We start from the raw sequence: 18,107 nt of genomic DNA, 5'->3' as shown, positions 1-18,107 counted from the left end.
AATTCTGCTTTCAAATTCAGTAATTTTATCGCATTGACTGTCTATAATATTTACCAGTTCTTCTGACGCAAATGATTAAGGATTATGTTTCTTGTAACCATATTCCTGCTGCCTCTGGTAGTTCCATGGTGGCACTCCCTGTGGCCCTGGCGGCCGCCTCCGCCCCGCCGCCGCTCTCTTCCTTCGTGACTGTGATTGTCTGTCTTTCTGGATGTGAAAGCCACCCGGCAGTCTACCCAGCATGGTATCGATCTTGTGGGGATTGGCTATAGACCTTCGTATCTTTCACTTTTTGATTTACTTTTATAGGACAATGAGTAGTTTACATCAACTCGTTGGAAGGGTGGCGGTTTTGATGTTGTTAGGAACTTGAAGGTTTAACCTTCGTAACGTTATGGTACTGTTTTTCACTATAGTATGTTTGGTATTCAGCAAACAATTAAATGTAAAGAATAGCAAATTCCCTGCTAAATTCTCCAACATACAAAAGTGCGTAAAGTTCCTTTATTTAAGGCTGTATACAAAAAGAAGTAAGTTAAGTAAGAAAGTTTATTTTCCGTAAAAAATCAAGATTATTGAGGAAAGCTATCCGGGGCTATGTATTTAGAAAATGCACTTGATTTATATTTTTTGCTAAAACTGTATAATCAAGTGAACGTTTGTTTATATTTAACAGGTCCACCTAATAAACCAATACAACTGAGTATCGAATGACCCAACAGAACGTAAAGAAAGTCTAAGAAACCAATCCAACAAAGGAACTTCACATGTGTTACTATATCATATGATAATACGTCATATAATTATGCTCAGTTTGCCTTAATAATTGTTTATTCAGTGATTTTCTCACTACCATCATGACTACCCATAAGATCAATGTTTAAAAGACAAAACTTTATTTTGAAATTAAAATTTTACTCTTTGATCCCAAAAGCAAAGAAGTTTTTCCTTGCGCTATGAGGACCAAAAGGAACCTAAGCACCATTATCAAGTATATTAAGAGCTATAGCTGTAGTCTAGCAGACTACAGCATTGTAGTAATATTTTGCACTCGCACCCCCACATCTTACAACATGAGTACACGGCTGTTGCGCTCCAGCACTGGATTTTTTAATCAAATCTAAGAAACGCTGACATGTTTAAAGGACTCCAAAACACAAGCTAAACACCAATATTGGCTTCTAACAAGCTTTTTTAGATTTTAGTACTGGTAATTTGGTTTTAAATATAATATATAATACTAAAATCTCAAAGCATACTCGCAAACTGGTCAATTATGTAAAAGGTGTAAGTTTGTTTGGTAATAGATATGGCATATACTTCGAAATATTAACTGATGCTCTAAAAAATATTGTTCAATATTTTTGTCATTTATGTTTTTTTTTAATTTTCCTCCACATTCCGGATTAAAACTTAAAAAAAAAATTAAATTGAAAAATCGTCGTTTTTGAATCATCCAAATGCCCATATATTCTGCACTCCGTTGGTAACTATACCTACAAAGGTAGCGATGATCAACAATAAGATGCTAAATACGATATCAATAAATTGATGACTAGTATATAATATAAACAAACAGAGAACACTAATTTACTTAATACAGAAATAAATTAAAATTAGATTGTAAGTATAAATAAAGGAGACATATTATAAAAGATTCCTTTAATTCAAAAAGTTCAAATACTAATAATCTTTTGATGGCATCACAGTGAATGACAAACCTTTATCAGTCCATAACTTGGTGTGGCCTTTAAAGGGAACAACTAGGTAGAAGCATAATCTACATCACTGTACTCATGGTTTTACTGCAAGGTGATAAATGCCGACTGACTGCACATTGTTGTTGAGGATGGATAGAGACGGACCAGAGAAGTCCACCTCATAATAAACTGAGCTGTCAATTCTCATCAAGTTCGGTAGAGCGCTATAGTGATGTGTAGCAAATAGCTGAGTATTACAGGCATGGCGCCGAGGTGAAGAATATCAGAACTGCGGATCATTACATCCTAGCCTTTACAAACAGACCCAGTCCATTATAGTGATGTGTAGCAAATAGCTGAGTATTACAGGCATGGAGCCGAGGTGAAGAATATCAGGATTGCGGATCATTCCATCCTAGCCTTTACAAACAGACCCAGTCCATTATAGTGATGTGTAGCAAATAGCTGAGTATTACAGGCATGGAGCCGAGGTGAAGAATATCAGGATTGCGGATCATTCAATCCTAGCCTTTACAAACAGACCCAGTCCATTATAGTGATGTGTAGCAAATAGCTGAGTATTACAGGCATGGGGTCGAGGTGAAGAATATCAGAACTGCGGATCATTCCATCCTAGCCTTTACAAACAGACCCAGTCCATTATAGTATCTAAATTGAAAGGAGTGGAATGTGGACTACATCAGACACAGCCTGCATCCTTGTTTGGTCTCATAAAACTAGTTGCTAATATATCAACGTTCTAATCTTAAAACTAATGTGTATAGTCAGCTATAAAACTGTTATACATAATAAAAATTAAGAGTTTTATTTCTGCTGTGTAATCTATTGTTTACTTTAATTACCAACTGTTATTTAGTGCATATCTAATTTAACACAACTTTAGTAAAACTACTAGGAAATCTTATTTTTATATTCTTTTACGTGATACTATTAATCACTATTTGATAAGCCCATAATTCTAGAGTAGTAAGCCTATAAAGAGGGCTGACAGCTCATTAACTGTACAGTTTATTACTATTGTTTAACGTCATGATCATAAAATTACGCCACTTGTTACTTATAGAAAGCTCGACTCGTTCAGCCGTGCAGTCCGGTTACGCGATTGTATGCGGTTTACGGTTTAAAAGATAATAATGTTTTACTATCCTGCCAAATACTTAATCGTTTGCATTTATTACCTTCTCGGCTATGCCAAACTAATTAAGTTATAAAGTAGTCTTTACGGTTAACGTGAAGTATTATAAACAAGTACAATATTCGTGCTCTTACTTGGAGTCAAGCGATGTTAGGCCTGTAACAAACATTTTTCGTATTACACATTGTTAGTTACCTGTTGTATGGTTGATTCCCTTTTAAATTTAATTATTTATCCTCTAAAACATATTCTGTGTGTGTATTGAATAAGCATATTATAAAGTCTATTTTAGAATAAGATAAGAATAGCCTGCTTGCATTTGTCTGTTAAAACTGAATTCGTATAACTGACTCTAATAATAATGTCTTGGGATTTCTATATTGGTAGAACAAGCAGTTTGTGTTATTTAAAAGTCGTTTCTGTACTGAAATTAAATGATCAAACAAATTAACTAGTAATTTTAATTATTGACACAGGCCTTATTTTATTTCCAATGGAAACATAATATGAAAACTATATATATACTGTATATATATATATATATATATATATATATATATATATATATATATATATATAAAATACAGACAGAGTGTAAGTTAAATGTATGGTCACACTCTGTTTAGTTTTTAATGAATAAAGATGGAAGATGGAGGGATGGAACCCGGGACTCCATCCTAGGAAATTGAAGTGAACTTTTTAGTCACTGTTACAACTTTGCCCATTTCCCCAAAATGGGATTTTGGGGGGCGGCTCAACATTTTTAAATGTAAAGACCTACTAAGTGACTTGATAAAAGAAGAAGAACAGTGCAAGCTAGAGCTTTCTATCTCAACCCAGCACAAAATGGCAGCTCATTTAAATTAATTAAGTTAAGAGCATGGATGGATCCTGCTCAAACCTCAATGAACAAAGATAGAAAAATGAAATTTAGGACACCCCTCTAGGAAGCAAATGCGAACCATATCACATCATCATATATACAGAGCCATAAGTGCATAAATTTCCGAATATGTGCATAGTATAACTATGTGTTTTATTGGCCTCAACAAAACGATTTTAATTTTGAAAGATCCAATTTTATTTATGGCTGTCTTGTGGCTGTAGTAAATTTGTGTGTACTAATTAATAAAATTTTACTCCCTAGCTAATAAATAAAATTCTAACCTATTCCCTAACTTGAAACGATAGTAATTATTACAAAGCACACTAATAGTGCAGAGATTTATTAGTATTCCACACCGCTCCGCCCAGCCGACCTGCCTTCTATTCTCAATGTGCGTTTTGCTCATGTCATCGCAACTTGCATAACTCTTGATTACAACAGCCAAGTCCACCATACTTGTATCACTTAAATATTCAAGTATATAGAACCATAGATCTTCTGGTGGTCAAATTCGCCCCGATCGACAAGTGGGTTTGATCAATCAGTAGGCTATATATTTACGAGTATATGTTCTAATTGAATTTATCAAATAATAATGAGTTTAATTACATGAGTTTTCAATTCTTCTCATTTTGCTAAAACCATGACATTATGAACATACGTATTAAACTAACTGCAATTAATTTTAAATTGCCTAACTTTCAACTTTCAATTTCTCTTAACTATTTTGAGCAAATGATATCGTGTGTAAATACGAATAAGTTTGATATTTTTATCTATAAAAATACTAAGTGGTTGCAACTAAACTTCCATGTGAAAACATGTATAAACACGTAAAAATACTTGTAAATAATTTTGAAGGTTTTTATATTTTGCACATTATCGACAATACAAATGTAAACGACGTGGGAGAAGATTATCAATAAAATTTCGAAGGGTATGATCATTTTCACCCCTCCATTCTGAACATTCTGACCCCTCCTGCGGGAAATGCACACCATTTTATCCACCGCAAAAAACTGTGATGGCCATCAACTTCAGCACTAAGTAATATAGTTAATTTTGCTACCTTGAAGAACCAACAGCATGATGCCTTATCAGCCGCAGGATTCGCTTCCTGAACCTGAATAACTATAGCTTTCATGATCACAATGATCAAGACCAGAAGTTCTTAAACATAACTTATCAAAGTTTATCAAGGTAATTAGTTTACATAGTTTACCATAACTGCTTTTCTCTAATGATACGGAAATTGGAAAATAAACAATATTTATTATAAACTAATTAAATCTTTCAATCTTGTTTTATAGGATTTCTAAAAAAAACCTTTTTTTAGATGAGGTTATCTTTTTTATGTTGTATAATGTTTTCGTTAATTGTTCTAAAAAACGATCATCAACAACCTGAGTGAAGGTTCTGTTTCCCTAGCCCACCTAGGCTCTGGTAGGCTACGGTACCACCAAGTCGGATGGTATATCGACACCCGCTGTCCAGTGTCCACTACCCGTGTTGCCCGCGGAGCTATTGAGCAATGCTCCTCTCCTCCCCCGCCACACCCCGCTCCGCTATTACATTTATGTAAGACGATTTATTATATTCGCGGACAGTATCCTACCCCGTGTGTTAGACTGCCACCGTACGTGTGTTGTGTTGCCCGGTCCAAGTCCAGCTTTCACCGATCTCTCTACGGGCGCCTTATCCACCGATTAATTCGGCTACTTTTTGCCGATCGCGTTGCTTTACTCTTTCCCACGTGATTCTGTGCCGGGTGTGGGTTTTATGGTTTCCGCTATACTCACAGGTGAACCGATAATTCTGTATTCTGTTCGGTCTACCTAATGGCTAGTTGAGGTTTTCAAAACAGTCTTGTCACACGTTTTAGTTTCAACAATTTAACAGAAGTGATAAAAGACTGTAAAATGTTTACATTTTGGTTTCAATGTAAATCAGCATAGGTGAAAGCATAACTTATTTTCCTGTAGTACCTTTCATATCTATTGATTTAGCTAATGGGAATGAAAAGGATATTTTTACAATCCACTTGTACTTGATAGCGTTATACTCCCTCATGCTCAACGGTGGTTCGTACACTCGCTGGGTTTTGTATTATTCAAATTTTGCTATTTTGATAATCATTGCTCACTTGAATTTTAAAAAAATGTTGCAACAAAATATTTAAAAAATTATGATAAAAACAGAGTTATTAAAAATACAATCCTTTGACTCAAATTTTATTATAATACATTTTTAATGTCATGCATAATACAATTTTAATGTAATAATAAAATGTAAATGTAATGTAAAACCGTTCCTACCATATTGTTTCCTACCATACCTTTGGGACCTTGAAGTTCTCTATTTCTCAGAACAACTGAGTTCTAGGAACATTTGGACCCTAAAACCTTGTAACCGCTAAACAAAAAGCGTCTAGTCTACCTCACTTTAGAACAATCGTCTTAGAGCGAGTTACGTGGAAGATGCATCAGTGCAAGTAAACTCTTCATCAAGATCTTCACCGTTTTATTGCATTGATGACTACAATAATAAAATAGATAATGTAACACTATATCATTACCTCACTATCATTGTAACACGAACCTAGAACCTAGATCTGTTTGTGTTTTTGCCATATTTTCTAAATGCACGAAACTTTAATATTAACTATTATTGAATGTAATTTTAGCGAAGATTTCGTTAAACTAATAGTCTAAATTTAAGTTCAAAAATATTACTGGTGTTCATAGACAACAAACAGATAACTTTTTTCTGGATTTTTCTAGAAATCGATAAAGGCATTTTTATGAGAAAGAAATTTATTGTCATCCACTCTAGTTTTGGTGAAAGTAAAAAATGTAGGATGTCAAAAGGGTTTAAAAAAATAATAGGTATTCTTTTTCCAGTTTATATTTTCCCTAGGTTTACAAACTTAATACCAGCCGTCAAAACCAAAAATAAAAGTTTATAATTGTCAGACAGCTAGATACAGTGACAAAGTCGGCCGTTGGGTTTAAATGCATGAAACTTTATCGATATCAAGAAAATTCAGGATGTGTGATCATACAAAGTAACATTGAACAAGGCTTCTGGACCATCAGAAGCCTCACTGGAACACCTATTAACAGTGCAATCCGACAGCCAGGGATAGTAGCACCACTGGCGCAAAACTAGTGAGTTATATTGAACGTCTTAGTTATTAACCTCACTGAGACATTTATGTTTAGACTGTGTTTGTCTTTGGCAACAAATACAACTTAGTAGTTGTAAGATATGCATATCCAATGAACATTTAGCAATAAGCTGTAAAAGCTGTAAAAGATCATGCAAGAGGCTAATGTAATTATAGTTTCATAACGAGTGAGGGAGAGAGAGAGTGATTATTACTCAATCGTGAATAATGCCTGTGACTTCTGATGAGGAGTAAAGTGCCAGAACAGGTGTTCATCTTCGATCGAGGAAAAGTAGTTATCCTTCCACTCTTGTCGGACGTGTTTCTGTCCCATCCGCCCTTTTTAGAATCTTACAGGACCGCCTGTGGTTTCTGCAATCTTCGACCATGTGCTCTTTGGGCAGATTGGAATGTGTAGTTTCAACCAATCATCTGTAGTGATGAAAAATGGCTCGACTACATTTATCAGTGCTGTTCTGAAGTGAATAATTGATTTCATGTTTGAATGAATTATTTATATCAATGTCAGGGACAGATGGATACACTTTCCGACCAAATTACCTTGAAGTTAGTTATAATATTTTTGTAATCTGCTCCCTTCTCTCCCCATTTATAAGGAAATCTTAATTAAGCCTACATATGAGTTTATTCTTAATATGGGGTTTATACGACAAACTATGTTTAATGGATTACATTAAACGAATGAAGCAAAAACGATATATAAGGATCTGTAACATTTTTATTCGAATCCTGGGAATTAAACTTCTGTGACCACTTGCCTTGAGGCTCAGACTGACCCTACACTTGAATATGTCTAAAGTGTTTGGATACAGTCTACCGACTTAACTGCTTTAATTCACTTATATAAACGCATTATTTTGATCCTAGAGAAGTCTTTGTTCTTAAAAGTAGTTTTAGTTAGTCATGGGTTCGATTCCCGGGAAAGTCATGAGAATTTACAAGTGAAATTTACTTTTATTAAAGTTTAGTAAAATAAATAAAAACTCCAGTGGCCCATAAATAACCATCTTGAAACGTCTATCATTTACTATACGAGCCATGTAAAGTATTAAGAGCAGTCTTACATTTTGCTAGGATACATATCAGTAACTTGGTGACATTGTGTGTGGAGAATTTAGAAACTTCTCCCACTGGGCATAAGAAATGACATTGCTGACCTCTGGAACCCTAGTGATTTTTTTACTTTCTACTTCAAGCCTAAAATTAATGAATATAGAAGATGCCATATCGCGTAATTTACGTGTCTATAAAAGACGACATTGCCCAGGACAGGTTCTTCCTGGACTACTAGAGAATAAAGAAGCAGAGTTATGGCTATAAAGAAAGGCAACTAAGTTCAAAATAAACTACACCAAATATGTGACAAATATAGGTATTTGTTTACTCAACATAAAAAATAATGTATTTTGAATCTGAATCGAACGTAATTTATTTAGGTACTACAGCTTAAATCAACTCAGGAACTTTCGGAAAGAGATTCTGCAATCTTCGATCGTGTGCTGTTTGGGTGGATTGGGATGTTTGTAATTTCATCATTTACATTGACAAAACACCATACGAAAAATGGACTACGTTTATTAAATTAAAATAATCATTAAATTAAAATAATCTTAATCTCTCGATTTCTCAGTCTTAAGTTTGGTGTAAGATAAAAAGAAGGACGGGATGTTCAGGAAGCTTAAAATATCTTTCCCAAAGATGAAAAAATATATAGCTATCCTACAGAGATTTGTAGGCACTTAAGAGTCGTCTGTAGTGGAAAATTTCAAGAGTTTTATTCCGTAAGGACAATGTTAAACTTTAAACACTTTCACGCCCTTATTTGTATTCGTAGGAATATTCGAGTTGTCTCATTTTAAAGATATTATTAATACATATCTAAACCCTTTTCGGTTTCTCAATACTCTAAACTTTTGAACATTCAAACAATGTAGTACAAAACAGTTTGGTATTTTGCTCAATAACCAATAAAATTTATTTTGAAAATATAAAAGTGCTTGGTATATTATATATTTAATATGAAATACATCCCATAGATCTTTAACTAAGAATAAGGGCGTGAAAATGTTTTCAGTGAGATTTTTAGTTGTTCATATGAGGTTTAAATCAAAATCGCCGCTAATCAACGTAAGCTTATGCATATAAATTATTACGTCTGCAAATAAAACATTTTATTGGCCTTTTGTACAGAATAACTGTTTAATCAAGAGAGACAATTCATTTTAGCAAATATGTTACGGTAGTGGTCAGATATGTTTGCCATGACAAACCAGATTCATACTATCTCGTTAGTTTGAATCGCATTGCACATCATAGATGGAAAGAGTAAAATCTTCAGGTTGTGGAGAACGGAGTTCCCATCACAGTCTCAGTTCCACCGAGGTTTCCCAACGCTCCAAGGCCGTCTGTATTCTGCTCCAGTTGAGTAATGTGGGACTGGGAACCGAGTAATTTGGTAGTCAAGTCTTCTTCCACGCGACCAGCCCGTGGCTGTACCGAGACATAACTTACTGTTTAACTAGTAAATTCGCTGTCTCAGTTACTCGGAGGTTCCCCCACCTCTCCATGACCGTCTGTAGCCCGTGGCTGTACGGAGATCTAACTTACTTTTTTACTTGTAATTGACGGGAGATTTAATAACTCCATACGATGTGTGTCTGGTACTATATGATACCGTAAATGCAATAAATAGGGACAGAGCCATCGTAGTGATACTTCATGTTCACATGACCTCAAAGTATGAGTTATGTAGGGGTGTGTTTAAATCAATGGTGATAGTTGTGTTGTACTGCTGTTACATAAAACATATAACTACAAAGCTACTTCAAAATAAAATAAGTTAGTGGAAATAAGATCCTAAATACAATATTTTGACGTGATTGTTCACGGGTGTAATCCAATTTATTAAGAAATTAAAATTCGAATTGGATGAAATTTATACAGATCTTCTTCTAAATTAGATTTATTGGTAGGAATTATGTATTACCAGAAATATAGATAATAATTAAAATGTACACACACACGCGCGCGGGCGCGCGCGCTCACACACACACACACACACACACACACTCACACACACACACACACACACACACACACACACACACACACACACACACACACACACACATAATTATATATATATATATATATATATATATATATATATATATATATAAAACAAACAGCGTATTATATATTTATATATCTAATTAAATATTAAATATCTAATTTTAACCTTTACAATTTAAAACTTCGGATTGTGGGTCATAAAATGTTGGATATTATCGTTTATATATACTATCGGCCATAGTAAGGTTAATATTACATGGATTTATGTAGATTTAATTTGATACTTTCAATTAAGTAGATTTAAAACTAATTACACAAGATTATTATATAACAGGAATATATCAACTGGGATAAACGATGTCACCGGGGGGAATGCAATTTACTTACACAGCTTTCTAACTATAACTTCTATAAAATTCAAGCGGAAGCAAGTCGGTTGTGAAATTGCTTTGGTATGTTAAAGCATTACACATCAGCTTACATAAATTTAAATTCCTCTTAGCAATTACATGTTTCTTGCGAATACGTATTACTAATATTCTCCGAGGGCCTCACTCAACGAGGGTATCACCATGCTTCCTCATACGGTCGTTCCTTTGCAACGATTACGAAATAACGTTGTTAGTGGTATTTGATTCAGCATTTAGTTAGTGTTAGTAGTACTGTAAGTAGGATCTTTTAGTAAGAGCCCTTAAAAAGACATTTTACCAAAAGCTAATCCTAAATAAATAGCATTAGTAACAGAGGCGTCTCTTCTAACAATACAAGTAAGCTACTTAACTTGTTAGTAGGGATGTGCTCACTATTTTGTAGATTGGCATTATTTCCAACTTTATAAACTCGAGGGATGAAGTTCTGAAATTGTAGAGCAGAACTGTTTTTAAGTGACTTTTATAAGATAAAATAAATGCTCTCAAAGTTCATAGTATTTATTATTTTTATATTTTAGAAAGATTATTGGCGAAGAACTGGCAATTGTGAGAGTGAAATATGAGGTACCTTGTATGGGTGTGCAATGTTCTATATAATTTAATTCATTATTTAAACGAATGAAATTTAGTTCAGATTAATTTATATTTCATATATTTACGTAACGAAATAATAGACAATACTATTTGTGTAATAGTAATCTTCAATTACTGCTTCTGAAACACTTCAAAAGACATTAAAAGTTGTGTTTTATTGAAATCCCCAATTTAATCCTAATTTTTTAATTCCCAGGAATAAATTGTATTAATTCTTTAACAGTTTTAATTTAGAATGTGAACGTTTTCGTAAATCTCAAAACGTAGAGTGTTCCCTCCCATTTTACGCTGGGATTTAAGGCTGATTAAGTGCCTCAAATTGTAAGCATACTTTAAGGAAGGTATGATTCTTGGAATAAAATAATAGTTTAGAGGTTAATTGCCTGTTGAATATATAGTTTTATATATATGGATTTGTTCTTCATTCCATCCTGATACGTATAAGTATAAAAAATAACACATTTATGTATATTACTATCTAATTTTTTGTACCTTTTAAATTATTATGGTATTATTGTTTTGGTCTTATAGTGAAGGTTTACATGATTTCAACACGGACTTATCACTAATTTCAAATTAATCTGTTACAGGTACGTTAATCGGCGTGACATTTACAACTTACCACATTTGGAAACGTATTCCTCATGGTAAGTTTATCCAATAATACGTAATGTAAGCCTGACTTTCCAACAGGAAGTCAAGTAGTTCTACGAAAGTTAAAGCCCATTTCTTTCAGTGAAGAGAGATTTGGGAAATTCCGTTTGGTTGGGTAGAAAGTCAGTTGTACTCAGCTTTAAACTAATTACTAAATGCTGTCCAAACTAAATTGATGAAAATTGTTTTTTTAATGTATTAATAAATATACAGTTAATAAAATATAATGCTGTTGAACTTTTTGAACCATGACTTTTCGGTGTACTATGTTGTAATCGCCAAAATTGTCGTCAGAATAATAATGTACCTAATAAACAATTAGACGAAGTGAATTGTTATGAATTATTCTAATTCACATTATATATAAAGAATCATATACAATTGTATACATGCGAGTTAATTACTATCGAACATTTCGTTTTTTTTAGATATATAGTTTGACATAAACGTTATTCAAATACTATTATTAAGTCTTTGATGCTTAAATATGTACAATGTATATCCAAAATTCATAAATCAAAATAAATATTAACATACGGCATAAATTTATTTATAGATCAACACAAGTCACTTCACAATCACTATATTGCAAAAATTTGCAAAATGTGTAAGGTGAATTAACAGTTATTTCTAATCTAAATCAATAATCTGGATTAGTTATTGTACGTTCAATTCATTGTGAGAAACATGGTTTTAGGTCATTGTAGTGTGACTAATTGGAATATAAAATGAGTGTGAATTCTATGTGTCGTCTTGTTACGTCCAAATTTGGACACCGAACCACGTATTTATCAGCATTGGGTGACTTTTACACTCTATAGAGAAAGAATAGTGTCTTTATGTTGTTCTAGGTATTATAGATGTCTCTGGTAGTATAATATTAGCCTGAAGTGACCTAGGGATTTCCAGTGTTGACATTTTATCACACAAATTTCCCTAAAGTCTTGACCTTCAAGTGACTGGTTACACAATATTGTGGCTCATTTTTCGGCTTTCTGTTTTGATCTAGAGATAAAACCGGCAGTCGTCTCCCATGAGAGTTACTTCAACTGGAAAATGTCAGCTCAATTAGACTATACATTCTGTCTGGACACCCAAATTATTTTTCAGTCAAGCTTAAAGAGATCGTAAACCTGTCATATATTTTGTGATCAAGGTGAGATTTCACTTTCTAAATAATTATACGCAGAGGAGTTTAACAATACTATATTCTGTGTTTTGTTCTTAATCACTTTTGACAGAGTTATTAATCCACTAAAAAAAATTGGGTATACGTAACAGTAATACAATTGCGTAACGACATTGCTTGACGGTAATAGAAGTGTAAACTACTAAACCCAGATGAAGCACCTGATTATTAATTAAGGTTATAATTGGTATTAAAATTGGGAGAAATGTTGCTCTAATTTTCAATTATTGATTAAATTATTACTAAACGCAACGCCGCGGAAGTACTTCTTAGTACCTGAACTACGAAAGTGTTCACTTCAAAAATTTCGTCTTACAGCACTACGCTAGGAGCATCTGAAATAGATACTGAAGTATTTGTTTTTAATTTTCAATTGGTAAATCAGAACAGATAGTTAGTTTTAATATTATGTGCGTTAAAAGGTAGGCGGTAATGTAATATCAAATTTCTACAATTAAAAAATAAACACCTTTCTTAATTTATTTTTTGACAAAAATTTGGTACATAAGGTTTTCTTTTATTTTGAATATTTTATTTGACATTGGGGTGAAAGGATCATTTGTTTGATAGGAATAATTTATCGCAGAGGGTGATTATTGGATAACAAAGTGGAGTTCCCTTAGTGTTAAAGATTTCAGCAGTGCTAAATTTGACGGAGAAATCTCCTTTGTCTCCCTTGATTGGTATGCTGGAACATAGAAAGCCTCTCCTTATTCAAATGGGCTGTTCCATGGAATCGTAGCAGTCGGTAGTCCCAATCCGCCATCCTTGCCTATCCTTAGCTAAACTTGACGGAGAACTCTGTTTTGTCTACCTTGATTAGTAAGCTGAAACATAGAAAACTTCTCCTTTTTCCAACTAGGTTGTTCCATGGAATCGTTGCAGGCGGTGGTCCCATTCCGCCATCCTTACCTATCCTGAATATCCCGTCACTCCGGAAGCCGTCCAGAACTTTAAGAAGAACGAAGGTTTAAGTTCAGTAGAAGCGTCCTAAGCCTATTGGCGTTGTAAAATTTTGTTGGATTTTAATGGTATGTTTGTTTTGAAAAATTTCCTAGTACTCACACATGATTAGCACGTAAGCTTTAAAAACTAAAAACACATAAAATTTACTTACATCAACTTGTATTATGATTGAATATACATAGACTTTGATTGACACTGTTGATCACACAGTTTTATTACGTTTTTGTCGTACTGGTTTATAAGTTATGTTTTGGTGATTTTTTAAATATCAGGATACTATCCGCTTTCCTTTTTAAAAGGTTTTTATAATGACAAGTTAATTCTAAATAATTTGACCTTTAACGATTGTGTTGAGCCTTATGACAATTTGTAAACTGATGTTATAAGCACAAACTCACTTGATAACAAACCGAATTATTAAAGTTCTCTAAAATTTACGTGATTAAACCAGACAGGATAAAAAATTACAAAGGATGTATTCTAATAACACTATTCATACTATTGGCATAATAATGGTTCTCCAGTGTTGGATATACTTCAAAACAAGTGCATTTGTTCTAAATCAAATTCTTTTCTTTTTAACATTTTTTTTGTACTCCAAAATATTCTTTCTAGATCGGTTACGACTACCGTTAAGATCAGTTTACATTTCACCTATTTGGGCTCAGATGTTATTACGATGCGGATATTACAGCTGATTTGCGGTATAGAAATCAGTGAAAAATAGCACTAAAAGTACAGGTGTAAAAATTTCTGAGTAAAACAGTCCCTCCACTTGTCTCTCGAGATGGTTCTGGACTCTCATGGGTGACATCCTCAGCTCTGCACCGCTAAGGCAAATCACGATTAGAGACGGCCAGTTCGCAGTAGAAAGTAGAAACTGTAGCTGGTGATATCCGTGGATGAAGAGTAGTGCCGTTTTAGTGGTGTCTCTGATAAACTCAGACAGATCAAATATCGGCTGTCAGTAGTAAAGGAGCTGTCAGACTCGATGTTGCGGTCCGGATTTGCCCAAATTGTTGCTGTGAACAATCACGTTTTGCTATATTTATTCAAAAACGATACTATAAATTTCTATACTTTGTGGTTTATTAAGTAACCGGTAGAAATATTCTTGTACGTAGAGTATTGCGTATGTATTATTTTACAGCCTTTTAAGAATTACTTAACACCTAGCTGTTAAATATCAATTTTGGTTTAACGATTGATAGTAAGTCTAAATATTTTGATATTTATAGTTGTTTTTGACATAGAATTACTGTTAATTTCATTTCCCCGTTTTGACATTGATAAATATAATTGGATATTAGTGTAATGCAATTAATCAAAATAATCTTCCATTGAAACAACCTAATAAACAATCTAAACCATTGAATCATGTTGTTTGAAGGTTTTATCAGTTATATAATCAATTCTTAGGTTGATATAATTAGGATATTTCTGTTGCAAAACAGCTTGCCTGGTTACATTCTACAAGGAAACATCTCGCATTGTGTTTTTGTGTTTTCAGACATGAGAGGTTAGAATTAGTTTTAGATTAAAATATCTTATAGAAAGTGGTTAAAACATTTACGTATTTATTCGTTTACACTGAATATTTGAGTTAAAGCTATAACAATTCTACAAGAAATCGTATTCTAACTCACGTTTCAAACTCAAAGATTAGACCATGATTAAATCATGTATAATGCCTCATATCCATATTACCCTATGATATAAAAGTGTTAACCATGTCAGAATTACGCAAATGGTCATGGAATATTTCGAAATTCCTCAAAAAATGAGTGGTCAACATTATTATAAAGAAAGAGTAAATATTTATATAGAGTTCCTCATAAAATACCGCTACTAATTTGTTGAATAGTGTGTTTATATGGATGAAATAATTTAGAAATTGCTTACCTCAACCAATTACATCTTTAGTTTGTATTTTTTAGTTATAAAATACCTCCTGCATCCAAGAAACCAAATCTCTCAGAGCGCTTTCTTAATTATAAGAATTAGCTAAATGGGACCGATTTCTTAAGGTGTTCTGGCGTTAAAAAACCAGACCGACTCGTTCCCGAATAAGATTTGAATGTCAATACCGCTCGTTTGCTTCACACTTTCACTTTCTCTGAGACGGTTGGGCCATTTCCTGTGCTGAGACCGAAATCTACATCTCGAGAACTTCTCAGTTTTAGTTTCCTGTGATCTATTTTATGCATGAAGTGTAAGACACTCGTAAGTGTCTTTGAGCTTTACATCGTTAATAGAGCTCAACCTGCATTCCGAGTTTTTACAACCTCGTGTAACAAACACACGATATCTACTGACTCAAGTACTTGACCGAGTTTTACTACAAGAGACATAATAATAAAGCTTGTACTATCGAAAGAGGGCAATAGAATGCCAAGGACCGTTGGTCATTTTCCCAACGCCTACGAACAGTAAACTGGTTTGCTCCTTATCATTTCAGTCCAATCAGAACTGTTTTTGCTGAATACTGTGTTTGTCATAGTATCTTATTTAAGTTTGGTATTTATGCTAGCAAACTACTTCTGTTTGTATTTGGCTAGTCAGCTCAAACAAGTGCTATGTTTTCACAACAATAAACTAGGCCATTCTTGTTGTATCCTAAGTTATATTTGTTTGCAGGAATACATATCTGTCAGTTATGTCTTTGTTTTCATTTTGTAAAAGATTTCCCCCTATTGCAAAGTATATTATAAAATATGATTATTACTAATGCTACTGATGTTTTGGTACTGGTTGAATATACGCGATTAATTACGTGTTAAATACAAATTATAACTCCAACTAATTAGATTAACAATTGGCTGAGCTATGACTTGATGGGATATATAGATCAAAACAATATTAGCTCAGAATATTTATCACAAAAGTAATAGTAATCCAAAATTTACTGGCAGTTTATTGTTAATTTCCTAGTTCTGACTAGCTGAATTATCGTTCGAAATATATTATATATTATACAGCGTACTAAATTTTTTAAGAAAAACTTTAATATTTTATCATCAGAATTAATCAACATAATAAAATTCAAGTAAACAATCCTTATTTAATATTTTTGTATTAGAAAATATGCCTAAATAAAAAGAGTATCTTTGTAAATTTGGATAACATTGTTAATAGTAATGTTTTACAGTTGTAGACTACAGTTTTCATATTTGAATCCTTCATTCGCAGGACTACATCCAGAATCGACAAATTTAAACGAATCGCTAGAGAAATTAAACAGAAGCAAACATTATCATATTTCGATGCAAAAAAATTGTACATAAATTCTGAATTGATAAATTATCAATTGCTAAATCAGACTTCTTACATTATAGCCGTAGAGATTTTCACTTAGAAGATTTCCGTCAATCTTAACAAACTAGGATTCATAATACGTTTTTGGAATTTACTAGTGAGTTAATACTCACTCTTGTACCTGCTTAATGAATCCGTTCCAATTTTTTGAACATTTCAAAATTTTAAGGAAATCATTTTGTAATCGTCCTGCATTCCGTAATAACAGAATTTAACAAAAACATAAACAACTGATTCTGAGAAAGTTTGGGAAGTTGTTACTTCTGAACACATTGTTACTAAATCATCTCAAGAGGTTGAAAATATATGATTTACAACAATTTTGGCCTAGTTTTGTATTGACCTGTAGTCCTTTCATCTCTAAACACACTGTCGTGCCTGCTTGTTAGCATTCATTCTCCTACAGTATCTCGTTTACATATAATGCATTCGATGTCGTGTCATAGTACGACATGAAACTGGTTCCTGAGGTGTAGGCTGTACTTCCGGGTGTAATATCAGGTCGAAAGTATGCAATGTAGACCTCACAGTCACGGAACCTCATCGCCGCCTCACTATCCATCGCAATACTACTTACTGCACTCTATACATGTCGCGTATAACATGGAATTGGAACTGGTTCTTCTGGTTTACTCTGAAGACAACCTAGATATTTAAATCACATTTAAAGTATCTCTGAGTGTACTCATTTGATATATTTATAAATGTATTTTGTAAGTGTGGGGATTACATGTGTTTTGTAATATATGTGAGAATTTGTTACTAACTTTTTAATTACTCATAATTGTTACTTTTATTCAATTATGGCTTAATGAGAAAATGACAAAGGCTTATATAATGTTTACTTGGAAACTGGTTACAATCAAATAATCAAGTGAGGGGGGAAAACTTATATAGAAATGTTTATAATTACCTGCAATAATTGTTCCATTTAAAAATGTACTCCATACCATGTGT

General features: G+C 33.2%; 1 protein-coding gene across 3 annotated transcripts in view; it reads left to right on the top strand.

Annotated features, from left to right (window-relative positions):
• Positions 1 to 18,107, top strand: part of LOC124365368 (A disintegrin and metalloproteinase with thrombospondin motifs 16) — a 169,582-nt gene that overhangs the window by 43,137 nt on the left and 108,338 nt on the right. The window lies entirely within an intron of this gene.

The sequence above is a fragment of the Homalodisca vitripennis genome, chromosome 1, assembly GCF_021130785.1.
Source record: "Homalodisca vitripennis isolate AUS2020 chromosome 1, UT_GWSS_2.1, whole genome shotgun sequence".
Taxonomy (NCBI): domain Eukaryota; kingdom Metazoa; phylum Arthropoda; class Insecta; order Hemiptera; family Cicadellidae; genus Homalodisca; species Homalodisca vitripennis.
This window is presented reverse-complemented; position numbering and strand designations above follow the sequence as displayed.